Below are 10476 nucleotides of genomic sequence, written 5' to 3' on the forward strand. Positions count from 1 at the left end.
TATAAGATCAAATGAGTTGCGGCTTTGTGGTTGAATCCCGGATGGGGCAACCTAAAGGCTCGATTAAAATTATTGATAGTTGAGTGGAGCCACCAAAAAGAGAAAGGACTACCAAAAGGTTGGTGTCACTAGAGTAAGCCATCGTGGACAACGGTTGTGGAGTGTGGAGGTATGTTATGATCCTAGTGTCTCACATTGATTAAGTGTAAGCTTAACCATGTGTTTATAAGCTTTTGGGCACCCTCCCCTTACAAGCCGGTTTTCAAGGGGGAGTTCTACCTATAGGTTCCTAACAAATGTGCATTGAACAAGTAGAAAACACCATAAAAAAAAAATTCATAGATGTAGGTTTTGCCCTTGTTGATGATCCCTTTCTCCAACAGCATTTAGGTTCCTCCAACAATGTAACATCTCACACTGAGTAAATCCCTTACTCTTCCCCCTCTTACCAAGGGGAAATTTGCCATATAACACAATTTTTTAAGACAAATTTGTTAATTGACAACATTTCCAAATTATTTAGGAAATTAGCATCTCAAGTCTCTTAGACTTGAGTTCACCATAGCAACTTGATCCTAAGAGATTGGAGTTCTATGTGCTGGCAAAACTAAGGTGGATTTCAAATCCATGTGGAACTCGAGTTCCTACTCTACTTTCTTCTTCCTTCATTCTTTTTTTCTTTCTCCATCTATCGTCCCACTCTCCTCTTCCAAGCCCCAAAAACCCAAGCACAAAACCCATTTCTCCATCTTCTTCTCCAAACAGTTCTTCCCTTCTTCTTCTCTAGCTTTCTTCCTTCTTCTTATTCTCCCTTCTCAAACATCCAAACCCATTTCTCAAAAACCTAAACCCAAAATTCATGATCTTGGCACCAGAGCAAAAATCCAAACCCAAAAATCACAATTTGGCGCTGGAATGACTCTTTTAGCTTGGGTTTGTTGATGAAAATCATAGAGTGATAAAGATGAAGCATAAAAAATGGCAACTATGACTGCACTCTAGAGCTCCATGTGCCAACTTCTCTCTCCTCCTACTCTCTACCCAGTCAAGGTACCTTCCTACTCTCTGCCTAGTCATGGTACCTTATCCTACAAATCCTCTAACATTTTTGTTTTTTATTGTGCTTTGTAGTTTTTAAATTATAATTAGGGAACTCAAGTCTAAAGACTCAAGTTCGACGTGGATAATTTTTTACCTCAGCTCTGCCAACATATGAAACTCGAGTCTTTAAGACTTGAGTTGCTACAGTGAACTTAAGTCTAAGAGACTTGAGATGTTACTTTTCTAAATAGTTTAGAAACGTTGCTAACTAACGAAATTGTTAGCATTTAGCAAAATTGTGTTATTTTGCAAAAAAAAAAAAAAAAATCCTCTTACCAAGACCTTGCATGATTTTGATATTCCTTTCTTTTCTTTGCTATGAATTTCTAATTTCATTCTTTCTAAAAGTACGCTTCCTGAAATAATGGAATATTACAGCATAAACTTCACCTTTGTTTCATTTGACATGTACATGCATATCATTCCTTTAAAAACCAAATTTCAAAAATCTTAGTTGTTCTTTAAATGGTGATATTTAAGATTAAATTCAAAACAAGGTACTATCCTTTTGGATATGCATTGTGGGATGCTTAACACATTTTCCATACGTAACCGAATTTTTGAATCTATGATTTCTAGTTTGAGATGTTCTTTTGCTTTCTAGTTTAGTTTAGGAGCCCAGGGTTTTCTTAATTGAATTTAGGAAATAAAATTGATTATACTTGGGGAACCAATCACACTTTAGAATCCCAATAATTGGTGGTGACTCCTAAAAATGAATATACGTGTAAATATTCACCCACACACACCATTATAGTATTGGACATGTGTTATATACACATGTTTACCTTATGCAAACCACACACACGTCGCCAAGTAAAATGTCCCAAGCCAATGGGAACATTGTCATTGAATACGGTGAGAATACGGGTACGACAACCTTCACCAATCCAATGGACTCTAGGAAGCTCGTGCCATATAATTTCTTCACTGTCTAGAAGTTCCGTAATCTCCTTTCAAAGCATATTAATGTCTACACCATAGGAACCATCTTTTTCCCTAGATAGTAAGAAAATTGAGTCTTTCTTTTTTCCTAGATTTTTTTAGGGATATGAGCAAACACAACATTATTCCATTTTGTAAGCTAATTCGCACAATTTTGTAGACCTAGTGCTATTTCCTTGGGGCATTTATGATCTCCTATCTCTCCAAACTGCTTCAATAAATTCTATGCAATCTTCTCTTCTAGTTCACATGGCCTCAAAATGGAATCGGTGTTTACAAGGTTAAAAAGGGGAAATTGGTTCGTGATTAGCAAAACACAAAGGTCTGATGTTTAGTTAACCGAATTATGAACTCTTGTATCACCAAAATGATCAAGCCACTCAAAGGTGGCAAAGGCTTTGCCCAACCGTAGATAAATCCTATCATCTTTCACCTACATATTACACCAAGGGAAGTATAGACCACAATACCCCACATCCTGGAAACCACGTATTTTGATTGCCTGACATAAACCATCCATTTGCTGAGATCTCTGAGCTCTGCCTAATTTTCCATTTAGGAGTAAGATTTCATTGAAGCCTTCAAATCAAATTTTAATTAAGAATAATGCTAGAGATACAAACTTTATACAAAAAACAAAAAAACTTACAAACTACTAATGTGGTGAGTATTTATTGGTAAATGAAAAAAAAAATGTTAATGGTTGGCTTAAATGAAAACTAATAAGAAGCTTGTTACATCAACAGTTTGTAAAAATGTTGTAAAATAATTTGTGACTGTAATATTACTCTTTAATTAAATCTTAAAAGGAAATATCTTGATATTAATGAATCAATTTATCAAGGCCAGCTCAATAACTTTGGGAGCCTTAGGCAAAAATTTTAAGTGTGGTCTTTTTTATATATAAATATTAATCAAATAATATATATATATATATATATGCTTTTTGAGATGCAAAATTACTAATTAAGTTTTTGTATTTAAAGTTCCTCTAACATTTATTTTTTTCAATTGATAATATAACTAATCCATTTAATCTTTCTTGTGACATAGTAGACCTTAAATAAGGTTTTGTTAATTTTAATTTTAATATAACTAATCCACTTAATCTTTTTTTTTTTCAAATAAAAATTAATTTATTACATGGTTCAATAAATTAGTGTCACTATAATTCAAATGAGTTGATATGATACACATCAAATTATTAATTGGTATGGTAATTTGTAATAATTGATAAAGTAAGAAAATGTGTTGTCCTATGGGCCACTAGGTTGTGCAGCATATGCAGTGTGCAATGCGCAACTATGTAGCTTGTGCTGCTGTGCAGTGTGTAATTGTGCAAAAAATGTGCTATCCAACCTAAATTTAATTTTGTTAGCTGAAGTCAGACTATTTTTGTTTTTACCCTTTTTGATCTTCTGCATTTTAGGATACAATGAGACCTTTTTAATGCATTTTATTGACCAAAAAAAGTACTTAAATTTTTTTTTAGTTAAAATATATAGATAAATATTATATATATATATATATATAATTTTTTTTTACAAGTGGGGGCCTTCTTTTATTTGGGGGCCTTAGGCGATTGCATCAATTGTATCATCTATTGAGCCAGCCCTGCAATTTATTTGAGAAAATATTTATTCATTTATTAAAAACTTTCCCAATAAAAATGTTAACTTAAATTTGAATTTAAAAGTTTAATTATAATGGAAATATCTAATCTTTAGTCACCTTATTAAGAGTAATTATAGAATACTCTAAAAGTACTATAAATGTAAATTTCTTCCTCTCACATAATTGTGCACCCTACTAATTAAATTCATGGTGGGATCCATAATTCATATGAGAGGGGGAGTACACATTTATGGAACTCTCGGAATATTCAATTATTTTCCCCTCATTAAAGTCTTTACACTTTCCAAATTGATTTTTCAAATTCAAGGGTAATTTTACCGTACCCCTAAAAAAGGGGGTATGGTATCTACTAATAGGTAATCTGCTATACTAAGTTACCAAAACTTCACATTTAACAGTTTCATCCTCATATTATGCAGTTCCAACATCACATGTGACAGTTTTTTTGTCACATTTGGTGGTTCCCTTACTTTTTTTTTCTCATATTTGACGGTTCCATCCTTACATTGTGTAGTTTCAACATCACATGTGACAGTTCTTTTGTCACATTCGGTGGTTCCCTTATTTTTTTCTCACATTTGACAATTCTATCATCACATTGTGCAATTCTAACATCATATATGATAGTTCTTTTGTCACATTCAGTGGTTTTTTTTTTCCTCACATTTGACAGTTTTAGTCTCATATTGTGCAATTCCAACATCACATATGACAATTCTTTTGTCACATTTGGTGGTTTCCTTATTTATTTATTTTTTCATATTTGATGGTTCCATTTTCACATTCAGCAATACTAACATCACAATTGATGGTTTCATTGGCACATTAGGCAGTACTTTTGCCACATTTAGTGATTCCTTTATTTTTTTCTCACAATTGATGGTTTTATTGTCACATTACGCAGTACTAACATTGCATCTTACTTTACTTTTGTCACATTCAGTGATATTCTATTTTTTTTCTCATATTTGACAATTTTATTATTACATTAGGCAGTACCAACATTACTTTTAATTGTACTTTTGTCACATTCGGTAGTAACCTTTATTTTATTTTATTTTATTTTTATTTTTTATTTTATTTTTATTTTTATTTTTTATTTTTACATTTGACAGTTTAATCATCACATTGGGTTGTACCAATATCACATCTGGCCATACTTTTACATTTGGGCCCACTACTAAAGTCACTTTTTTATTTACTAATAACCACTTGTCACAATAACAATTTAAAAAAAAAAAATTTGTAGCTTTAGCATTTTCCTCATTTTAAAAGCTATTAAAAAAATTTAGATCTAATATCTTAAAAAAAAAAAAAATTCCCAAAAAATTAGCCTAACCACAATAATTACTTTTGTCCACAAAAAAAATCATCCATCTTACTCTACTTTTGTCACATTTAGTGGTACATTTTTTTATTTTATTTTTTATTTTTTTGTTGACAATTTCATTATTACATTGGGTAATACCAACATCACTTTTGACAGTACTTTTGTCACATTCGGTAGTAACCTTCTTTTTTATTTATTTATTTTTTTACATTTGACAGTTCAATTATCACATTGGACTGTACCAATATCGCATTTGGCTGTACTTTTACATTTGCACCCACCACTAAAGTCATTTTTACTTACTAATAACCGCTCATCACAATAACAATTTTTTTAAAAAATTTGTAGCTAGCATTTTCCTCTTTTTAAAAGCTATTAAAAAAAATTTTAGATCTAAAATCTATAAAAAAAAAAAAAAAAATCCCGAAAAATTAGCCCAACCACAATGATTACTTTTGTCCACAAAAAAAATTAGCTGGAATTATCTTGGTTTCTTCCATAAATATTTGAATATATTAATTAACTTCCTACGTATCTCCTTTGGTAGCTTCCATCACGTTTAGGAGATACCTTCCTGTAAAATAACATAGTTGACGTCACTTTCTTGATGTTTATATTTTTCTAATTAACGATAATGTGTGAGATTAATAGGGATATATTCTTTATTTATTTATATTTTAACATATACTTTACATCATCTTAGTGGCATGAGCTTACTTATAATAAGAACATGGTTTTGCCAAGCAGTTACAGGTTTGAATCTTAGCATGTAACTTATTTTACTTTTTTGAAGTTTTATTTCAGAAAAGCCCACAAACCCACGCTTAGAAACCCTAGTTCGTCTTCAGATTACGGCCCTGCTCTTCTCGCTCTGCCCTTTTGTTCTCAAGATTACGGCCTCTCTCTCTCTCTCTCTCGCTGCCCTTTTGTTTGAATTTTTGAAGTTCAGTGTTCTCTCTCTCTCTACCCTTTTGTTCTAAGTCTCCAACGTTTACGTCTCTAATCTGAATATGTCTCCTCCGTATTCTTTATTTTTCCATTTGGATTTTAACTGTTGGCGTTTGGCTTTTGTATTGCTGAATTGTTTTTAATTTTGTTTTGTTTTTGTTTTCCTTTTGGTTTCGCAGGGTTGCTAGGAACAAAACTCGGAAGCTTTAATTTTTTCTATTATTCCTTTTGGTTTCTAGCAGGTGAGAGAATAAGTAATTGTATATACTTGAACTATTAAACTTCTAAATTTAATTTATACATTGCTTTCAATTTGGTTTCTTTTTCTTTATTTTTTCCGGCTGGGTTTTTTACTATTGCCGTTTGGTTTTTTAATGGACCATTGTTTTTAATTTTGTTTTTGTTTTTTTTTTTTTTTTGTTGTTTTCCTTTTGGTTTCGCAGGGTTGCTAGGAGCACATCCCAGTAGCTTCTATTTCTTATATTATTCCTTTTGGTTCCTAGCTGGTGAGAAAATAAGTAATTATATATACTTGAACAATGAAACTTCTATTATTATCTATGCTGTGGTGTTGGTTAATGTTTATATTGATTCCCTCTTTGTGATGTGTTTCATTATGTAAGGCAAATTCATGTTTATTCCTAAATTATAAATAAGTAAATTTGTACAGTAGTAAAAAATAGTGTTGATTTGTATCTGATGAGTTAGGGCTATCAATTCCCACCCCCCCCCATATAAAATGTTTACCAAAAAAAAATAAAATATATATATATATATATATATATATATAATATGCCTAAATATAAAATATAATTAATTATTTAACCGCCGTGTCTCCGCCGTGTCGTGTCCTTATTTTTCAAAAATTGCCGTATCCCTGTGTCCGTGTCCATGTCGTGTCCGTGTCCGTGTCCGTGTCCGTGCAACATAGTAATCAACGCTAACTTTGAACTTCAAACATCTTACCAAAAACGCCGTACACACTACTACACTAGTAAGTGGTAAGCTCTACTAAGTACCTAATTGAATGTTCAATTAGTGTGTAAAACACTAATGAATGTTTAGACCTCTAATTTCAACATTACCAACATAAGCTTATACACAAACAATATATGTGCAGAATGATGAATATAAGCTATGTCTAAATAGGTAAAACAATCTAAACATAATTAATTACAAACACAACAACAATTAAAAGGTAAAGAGTAAGGAAAGAGAGATGCAAACACAAAGATAACATTAACACGTGTTATCGAAGAGAAAATCGAAGAACCTCTCTGCCGCCCTCTAAACGGTAAAGTAATCCACTAAAGAATAAAGTTGGGATACACGAATAGTAATAGACCCTCCAAGCATAATCTACTCAATGCATCTAAGCCCTCAAAACTTCTTGCTCCAATAGGGTTAAGTCTAACCGTGTCTTCTTTAGTTTCCTGGATCCCGCAATAAGCCCATTGCATCAACCAAGTAAATTGGTCATCTCCAAATTGCTTCCTAAACACCAAAATACCTCCTCACTAATATAGGTATAGTGAGATAAGGATTTGGCAAATGTACCTCTCAGGGATATGTCAATGATGAGGGTGAGAGTAAAGGAATTTGGAGAATCAAATGTCTAAGATTGTGGATGAGTTAATCTTGGTTTTCTCTAGGATTTCTCTCTCAAAATTCTCTCTTGAACCTCTCTACATTTCGTGGGTATTAGGGTATTTATAGTAAAGTACGTGATGAATGTGAAAAGTCATTTTTCTGCATAATATGGCATTCTGGCAACTCAGTCTCGCAAGTGGGATGAGTCGTGAGTTTGAGTCACGAGCTAATTGCCTGGCCTGACTGTACTTTTTGTCTTGTAGTGTTCTAACTGTCGTGACCCTTGAGTTTCCTGCATGTTTCAAACATGTAGCACTTTGGCGACTTGCTAGTCGCGAGTCAGTCACGAGATCCGGTCGTGAGACTCCTTTGAATGCACACAACTTGCATGAGTTTTCTTCACACTCTCTCACACACAACCCTAACATAATTCCTATCTAAATACAGGGTATCTAATTGCTAAAATACAAATAAATTTGGCACAAAATAATGCCAACACATGATTGAATAAATTCAACATTACACTAATAATAAAAACATTGTACCTTAGGTTCACTAGCCTTAATTCCATTAACATGATATGACTTTCCCTGCACCAAATTTTAGCATAAACTCTAAGAGCATCACCAGCAAATTCACCAAATTTTTGTACTGTTTGGAGAATGAACAGTGACATTTAGCTTTTACATACCAACTTTTTTAAATACACTTTCCAACTGATTCTTTATTCATTTCTCCATCTCATTTAAATATTATTTCTTCATTCATTCTTTATTCTTTTTTTATCATCATTTCTTCTTTTTTTTAACAACTATATTTTTAAATGCGAAGTGTTATGTCAACAACATTTTATGCAATACTTTCACAACAAAATTTATGAAAAAAAGTTGTTACTAGTTCTAATTTGAACCCGCCACTGAAATTATTTTTTTTACTCGCCAATATTAACTAATAACAATCTTTTACTTAAAATTTATTGTGAAAATATTATGATAGAATTTCTCAATTAGGATTTTTTATTCTTTATATTATTTTTCTTTCTTTCATTTCATTCTCCTCTACACACATGTCCACTGTTCAGTGATCTCTATCCCCCTTCTTTTATCTTCTTTTTCTCCTCAAGAACATTCCAGCAACCTCATTTACTTCACATTCGTTATTTAGTTTCCCAAGCCAGGATGTTTTCTATGAAAACTATTTCCAATTGCATCCTAAAATCACAACAAATCTTTTCTCACTTCACCACCACAACTTCCTCTCAGATCTTTCCCTTCCTTATTTTCTCTGACCTTTTTTTTTTTTTGGTGGTAATTCATTTTCATACTTCCTTTCTCTTCCAAGCATTCCCATTTTTTTTATACACCCAAAAAACAAAAAACCTAATTTACTTCACATTAGAGAAGAGAGAGAGAGAGAGAGAGAGAGAGAAAGCTAGGTCAGATTGTCGAAAGGACAAAGCCGGTGGAGATCGGCATTCACCATGCAACACTACCAGGTCCGCCGCCCCACGACCAATCGTCCTCCTCCCCACCACCAGGCTGGGTCAGATCGGCTTGTTCTATTCTTTTTTTTTTTTCTTTTTTTTTTTTTTCTTTTTTTTGCATATTTGCCTGTTCTGTGAGAAGCAACAGAGAGAGAGTAGGAGAGAGAAAAAAAAATCCATAGGAGAGAGAAAGATTTGATATAATAGTAGATGATATGGTTTTTTAATCAAAAAAATTCAATTGCTATTGTACAATAGCCCATTAGAGTTGATGAGCTATTGTTCATAAGCCAAAAAAAAAAAAAAAATCGGGATTTAGAGAATCCACTGGAGAGCTTTTTTTGGGTTTCATTCTCTATTATAGAGAGAATTGTGGGTTTAGCTACCCCATTGGAGATACTCTAAAGATTTATTATTACAAGCAAAATTAGCGTAAAAAATATAAATTTGAGCGAAGCAACAAGATTTATTATTCTACTTATGGCAAAAGTGCCGTATAGATAATGTTTACACACGGAAACAAGTGACTATAGCCACGTTTTTAAATGCGGCTATAGATGTCCCCTATAGCCACATTTACAAAACGTGGCTACAGTATGACCTATGGCTGCATTTATAAAAACGCGGCCATTGGTCCTATCCTATAGCCGCATTTGAAAAAAAGTGTCCATCAACCCCACAAGCCTACAATCACGGGTTTTAGGCCACGGTTGAAAATGAGGCCTAAAAAAACATGGCTATAGGCCAAATCGTCCTATAGCCACGTTTTTTTAGCTATAACCGCGTTTTAAAAACACGGCTATAGAACGTTTTTTTTTGTAGTACTATGATATGAACTTTTTGCTTCTCAATGAAGTTTCAGTTTAGCAAAGAAGTAAATGCTTTAAATCTACTTATTATTATTCTACTTATGACATGTAGTATACAAAAGCTCCACATTACTTAAGAGAAAGGGAGGGAATATAGAGGTTGTTTAGTAATTTAAGACAAAAAATTTTATTATGTAAATTCACTTGACATCTATGGTTTAAATCTCCCCTCCCCAATTGTAATTATCTAATTGTCAAAAAAATAAATAAATAAAACCACACAACATTTACCTTAACGTTCAGATATGTAGTAGTGTAGTACTTGTCATGTGCTACAATGAATCATAACATGATTCAAAAAATTTATATTAGAGATTGTGGAGAGTCCATGCGTGAGTAGTTAACATGTTAATTTAAAAATGCTATGAAATTATTTTAACATTTTGGTGAGTCCAACTGTCCATTGCATTACTTTTCAATTTATTTATTTATTTATCTATTAGCTAATATTTGGGGCCTAATTGATTATATATATATATATATATATTTAACATAGTAGTAGGATCTACCCTAAGTGCCGATCAAAACTTCATATTGCAACTAGATTGTCTCTAAATTCATTATAACTTTCAATA

The 10476-nt window shown here is 32.4% G+C and overlaps 1 long non-coding RNA gene across 1 annotated transcript; it reads left to right on the forward strand.

Moving 5' to 3' along the window:
* The first annotated feature begins 5773 nt into the window (after nucleotides 1-5773).
* Nucleotides 5774-6646, forward strand: LOC136062699 (uncharacterized). Its single transcript, XR_010624429.1, has 3 exons — nucleotides 5774-5954; nucleotides 6139-6201; nucleotides 6403-6646. It is a non-coding gene; the product is annotated as an uncharacterized LOC136062699 (long non-coding RNA).
* The last annotated feature ends 3830 nt before the right edge of the window (nucleotides 6647-10476 follow it).

This window comes from Quercus suber, unplaced genomic scaffold (assembly GCF_002906115.3).
Source record: "Quercus suber isolate HL8 unplaced genomic scaffold, Cork oak 2.0 scaffold_442, whole genome shotgun sequence".
NCBI lineage: Eukaryota > Viridiplantae > Streptophyta > Magnoliopsida > Fagales > Fagaceae > Quercus > Quercus suber.